This window comes from Apis dorsata, unplaced genomic scaffold (genome assembly GCF_000469605.1).
Source record: "Apis dorsata unplaced genomic scaffold, Apis dorsata 1.3 scaffold_527, whole genome shotgun sequence".
Classification (NCBI taxonomy): domain Eukaryota; kingdom Metazoa; phylum Arthropoda; class Insecta; order Hymenoptera; family Apidae; genus Apis; species Apis dorsata.
The window spans coordinates 256944-263401 of NW_006263750.1; the positions used below are offsets into that span (position 1 = coordinate 256944).

Genomic DNA, 6458 nt, shown 5'->3' on the forward strand with positions numbered 1-6458 from the left:
TCTATTTTATGTTTTTTATCTTTTTCTATATTTTCTATATTTGCTTTGTTGCACTTTCTAAATTTATTTTCTTTTCTTAATTTTAAATTTGATTTAAATCTAAATACTAAATGATACTAAATAATTTTTTATTTTTTTTATATTGCAAATTTTCTTTTGGTAAATTAACAAATTCTTTTTTTATTTATTAAATATTAATAATATTATATATTATTCATTAATTTTTAATAAATAAATTTCATCTAGATATATTTTAAATTTCAATAAGTTTAAATTAATTAAAATTTTAGAAAATTTTTTTCATTTTTATATAGAGTCGAATAAAATAAAGTTGATTTTTATAATGGAATGGAATCTTTGATCAAAATAACTCGAAGATTTTATTATTTGCATGTATTTTATTCTTCATTCAAGTTTCTTTTACTCGTATGAGTTTCTATTCTTTTGTATTTCATAAATGCGAAGTACATAAAAGTAGGAATTCGTCTTTAAAGATTTTATTAAAGATCATGAAATACTGATAAAATAATTAAAATTAATTAATGCTTTGAAGAATTGTTTTATTATGCGTTAATTTGAAATGTATCCATTATCTGCTACTCGAGTTCTTTTAATTATGCGAGTGTACCTTTGTTATTTGTTCATGGTCATAAAGAAACAAAATACCAAAGTTAGTGAAAATTTTATCTGTCGGTATAGCAAGACTTCTGAAATACCAATGCTTGATTCTACGTTTCAACGAATAGAAATATGGAATAAATTATGATAATATATTAACTTAAAATATTTATGTAACATATTGTTTTTATTTAATATTTTTTTAATATTATTTAGTGTAATAGAATATTTAAATATTTTTCATTGTATAATTTTTTTGTCATTTTCGTAGACTTAGCAAAAACATTGAATTTTTTATAATAATTAGCATATAATATTGTTGACATAAATTCATTCGCATTAAAAAACACTGTTTAAAGTGTTGTAAAACGTATCTATTAGAATGTTCATCGTATGATCGCAAAGGCTCACCTTGGACGCCCACATAACACGAATGACAAGGTTTGCTTCCTCTTCTAGAATTGCAACTGCATATTTATATACATCTTCGTCTGTTCTAACTTTGTTTTTATCATCTGATCTATTCTCGTTAGAATATCTTTCAAATAATATCAAAGTAAGGAAAATTACTAATAATTTTCGAACAGGAAAATAGTATATAATATATATAGTTATTATTATAATTTATTAACAGATACTATTGATTAGGAAAACAGAATTTTCATTGATTTATCAAAATGATTTTATAGTTTATAGCTTTTAATGCTACAAACAATTTTACGATTGACAAAGAATTTATAAATTATCAATCGTGTAATCTGTTAAATTATTAAAGATAAAATAAAACAAACAAGAAATTAAAAATTTTCTAAATTTTACGAAATAGAAATATTAGAATATAATAAAAATTATATTTTAAGATTAAAATATATGTGAAAAGATATCAAGAATACTAATATTTTAAAATAATTTCTATTTTTTAATTATATAAATTATTAATTCTATTTTTAAAATCTATCAAAATTTAATTTTCCCGCGGTACAATATGACGTATAAGTTTAAGCTTCATTTTCAAAGTATCGCTCATATCTCATCATGTATGAATATATTATAACGAACAATACAAAGAATCAAATGAATGTAATGAATTTAATACAATTAATTGAATTTAATGAATATAATGCAATTTTACTATCACTTTTCATATTTTCATGGTATAAATTTTCAATTCGATGAGTGCAATTTTGAATTACTCGCGCGTACTCTTTTTTCGTTTAAACCAAAATTTGAACGATACATCATGCCTTAGAACAAGTTAAAAAGGCGTATCGAAATAAATTATGTTTTTGAGATTTAAATGTCTTATTGCTTTGCAGATAATAATATAATTGCTGTAAATTGTGTTTTCGGGAACTATGTATATATATTCAGACATAATTTCTATTACTATTCTAACAATGTGGTACAAATAAAATATGAATTTAAATATAAATATGATTCTAAAAGTAATTTAATTATGGATCGATGGACCAAATATGGATACTCGATGGACCTTTTGGAAGATTCCTTGTCTATTCACCGAAATCAAGCTAATCAATTATGCTAGTAATTAACAAGCTTCTCAGTTAATGGTTATTCTCACGGTTAATGGTTCACCGTAATGGATTTGGAGACACGCAAGCACATGTGAGAAATATACATGTACCGAGGCTGTTATCTGCCTGATGCAATTTTACGTGAGACCTGCGTATCGATGCGTTTCAAGTACATACGTGTCCTCGAGCAAAGGTTTGTGGAAGGGGAGAGAAGTTGGAGGGAGAAGATCTCGTTCCCTTTATGTGTTCGTTGTTAAAAGCTTCAATTATCGTTTTCTGAATATTGGAGATCGGAATTAATCAATATCTGGAATATTTGTTCGAAGATCGATTCAATTCTATATGAAATGAAAGGATTGAAGAAACTTGATTTACAAATGCATATGAAAGAGTATCTCGAAATAGCGATGACTCGATATCGAGAAACTTGATTTCTTCAAAAAATATAGAAAATATTTATTTATTCGATACGGTCGTTAATAATAGTAATAAATTTTTAGGAATTCGTTCGGTTAGAATACTTCGAATGCTTTTTTCCCAGAACGATTCAATTTTAAATCTAAAGATGGTTAAAAGTTTATTGAATCATAAACGTGTAGGCGGAATATATTTTTCTTTGAAGTTTAAACAACTTGTATTTGTAAATTTCTCACCATTGGTTCGATTAATATGTTTGCTACTCAAAGTACATTTAATATGATATCAAATTTCGAAGCATTGCCAAATATGAATAAAATGAAAAATAGAATACGCCGAGTTCATCTCGTATCCAATGTTTGGTCTTTGTTCGATCAGGATTACGTAGATCTTTCTACTATCAATGTGATCTTTCAATTTGTGTAATATTCGAATATATAATATTATATTTACCGCCTAATATTTTATAATTTAATGTTGTTTTTACTATTATAATTTTTCCACTAACTAAAAAAATGCGACATTAAGTACAATTAATTCACATAATGCATCCTTCGTAATAATTGATTGCGTTTCGAATGAATGTTTTTGTATTTTCGCGCCATTTGTTTTATCTCGACATGCTCATCAAATTTTTATTACTTCAGAGATACAAGGCAAGGTCATCGATTAAATAAATGATAATGCGTAAATATATATATTTTATAATATGTATATTTGTGCATAATATTTGCGAATAAATCAAAAATAAAATTAGAATTATATATATATATATAAACGCGCCATAAAGATTTAAAGTAGGGAATAGTAGAGGGGGAAAACTCGTAGTGGGGAGAAGAGAACTTTAGTAACGAAACATTCGATGTTCAAAGTCGAATGAAAAAGAAAGAAAAGTGGCGTACGATATAAAGTTTGGCGAATCGTATTCACGGTTTACACGAATATTTTTGATCGAACATACGCATCGTATCAATACGAAATTTAGATTGTTCTCAATTGTTCTCTTAGATAGTATCTCGTTTTGAATCTCGTTTATTAAATCGTCGATAAGCGGTTATCTAGAGAGTGTCTTTCAAAAATAAGATACAACCAGGAACGTAGTTTATAGCGAGCCTTTTAAAATGGTTGTACATATATCTTCGGCGTAAATAGACCGATAAAAACGAATACTGATTCGCACGTGCAGTTTATTTCGATACGCAGTCGCGTGTAGTTTTCGTACAAGCATGAGAGTTTAGTGGTTCCTTCGTCGAACGGAATGGCGTAGTAAGAGATTAAGTGAAAAAAAGGATAGAGAAAATGGATAGTGGATTGCGGAAACAAAGACGAACTGTGAGAGGTGGAGCGAGTTAAGAGGGACGAAAACAGACTGTCAGTTCTTAGTGAAACGCTGACTGGTTCGGCCGACATTGTAAACAACAACATCGCGCCAGAAGCAAATGCTCCGTAACGGTCTTCAAGATTGAGCAATTGCTTCTATCCCTTTTTGATATTCATGGTACATATGTATCGTCGAATGCACGAAGACTCTCAGTGAAATCGAGGTCATTAAAACATCTTGATAATCTATTTTTAATATATATATATATTATCATTTTATGTAGATTAATACATTTTTCTTTCTAATCATGGATTATCTTTGATTCAATTGAATCATTTTAAAATAGAATATTAGCGATATAATTTTATTTCTTCTTTCTTATTTAAACGTATTTTTTTCTCAGGGATAACGAGTTATGTCGATAAAATCGATCTTATCGAATAATGCTCGATTTTATCGATCGTAGACTAATCGAATCAATCGTTTCAATATTACGTTGTGCAATCATTTGGAACAATCGTACGAAACGAGGAATTAATTTCTTTTTGGTCCGATAAATGTATTCTACGTCAATTTGTATGTTAATCAAAGATAGTTTGTTCTGACTTCCGCGAGTCGTTCGTGAAAGCATGCAACAATGAAATTCCTCGTAGGACGCGAAGAAACGTAATACTTCCGGCGGAATAATATGTTCGTCTACCGATATTGCTTTTGCAATTACGGTACATATTGCGGGAAGAAAATTATTTTAGCTGATCATATATCGTATAACTTACGTAGCACGCGCTAGTTTGGATTCTATTTCTCTGCGTACTCGAGACATACGCGTTTGTTTGTGTGGTGTTAGTACAACGTTGTCCATCTCTGCTTTACGTGTAGCCTACACCATTACAGGAAACAAATCCACCGATATTGACCAGAATCGAATGTATTCATGAGAACCTGGTTTTCCATATAACAAAGCTCTTGTAGTTATCCGAGGTGAGAGCTTCGCAATGCTGGGCTCGTGTGTAACCACTTGCCAAAACAAGAAAGTGGTTTATCGTACGTTGAATAACATGACATACATCGTTGTAATTCGATTTCCCTTTTTAACCATCGACTTATGCATTAAAAAAAAAATATTAAATAATAAAAGGGTTAGATATGATTATGTAGTCATGTTTCGAAACTAAATCGCTCTCGGTTATTTCGTTCTATAAAGATTCAACAATTGAATTTCAATTAAATTTTATTGATTATATTTTATATTTTAATTTTTTTTATGATTTTTAAATAATTACGATTATTAATTATAAAATTTTCAAATATAAAGGTGTTTCTAATTAATCTTTTTTTTCTATGGACTGATTTTGATTTAATCGTAATGTATATACTTTGCGAAATATTGTTCAATGAAACTCTCCAAACCTAGATAGTTAAAGTTCCGTTCTTCTGCTTCTGCTTCGTGGTTGCTTGTTTTCGAATTCGATTTCCAATCTCGTTCAACGATTTACCTATCATTTTTTCGCGGTATATATTTTTGTGAATTATATCGGAATTAATTTTGCGTGAATCTTTGCAATGATAGAGCCTCGTCACTGTCGCGGTGTATCGGGGCAAATAAAAAGAACCGACGAAATTAAAATTAAATGCGGTCTCAAAATCTCTTCCAAATGCTTGATAATTTCAAATAATTTCAAGCAACCGTTATTTGCGTACGTATTATTAAACGCAGCTGAAAACTTTTCTTTTCCTTTCTTTTCCCGATTTTTTCAACCGTTTACCATTTTTCCAAGTTGAAATTGGATATGAATATGAAAAGAAACTTTTTCGGGCCATATAATGTAGTACAAGCTGTATTCTTCCCAACAAAAGCTTACTTTTCTCCTTGATCTTTAAAATAATAGTAGTACTCGAAATAATACGAAAAGAATTTTTTCTCGCTTTAAAAATCTTAAGCTCTTTATTAAATCTTGAAAATTTTTTTTAAGAGTAATAATTTGACTTAAAAAAAAGAAAAAAAACATAATTTTTTTACCTTAATATCTCAACTTTCGTGGAAACAATTTGTAGCAATTCACCTTATTATCATTCATTTATTTCCAATTAAAAAAAAACGCAATTGTTTCCTCGTATCTTGTTCATTAACTCGAAGAAACGTTTGATTTCCATCGATACGTTAAAAAAGAAAGAGGGAGGGGGGGATTGCATCAAAGCATTTTTTTTCACCGTGATAATTAGTTTTTGTTCTTTTAATATCCTACGAATGATTTCACCTGACATTGTCCACCCATTGTGGTTTATTATAAAAAAATTAGTTAATCTCGATTGCGTCAGGAATATATGCGAAGCGTTACAATACACGCTCGGCTTAAGTCACGCGAGCTTCGGTGCGTTTCATCGATTGACGAAGATAACATTACTGGCCAGACTTCTGACACGCTTCTGCGTTCGCACTTCTTTCCACATCGATTTCCCCCCCGCAGTTCATTGCACCGTTTTCTCGTCGACGCTTTTAATATTTGCGCACCGTGTTTTCGCCTCTTGTTTGCATGATCTAGGCCTTTTTTTTTTTTTTTTTTTTT

General features: G+C 29.1%; 1 protein-coding gene across 1 annotated transcript in view; it reads left to right on the forward strand.

Annotated features, from left to right (window-relative positions):
• LOC102680813 (ubiquitin-conjugating enzyme E2 H) overlaps nt 1–6458 on the forward strand; it is a 35633-nt gene that overhangs the window by 3140 nt on the left and 26035 nt on the right. The window lies entirely within an intron of this gene.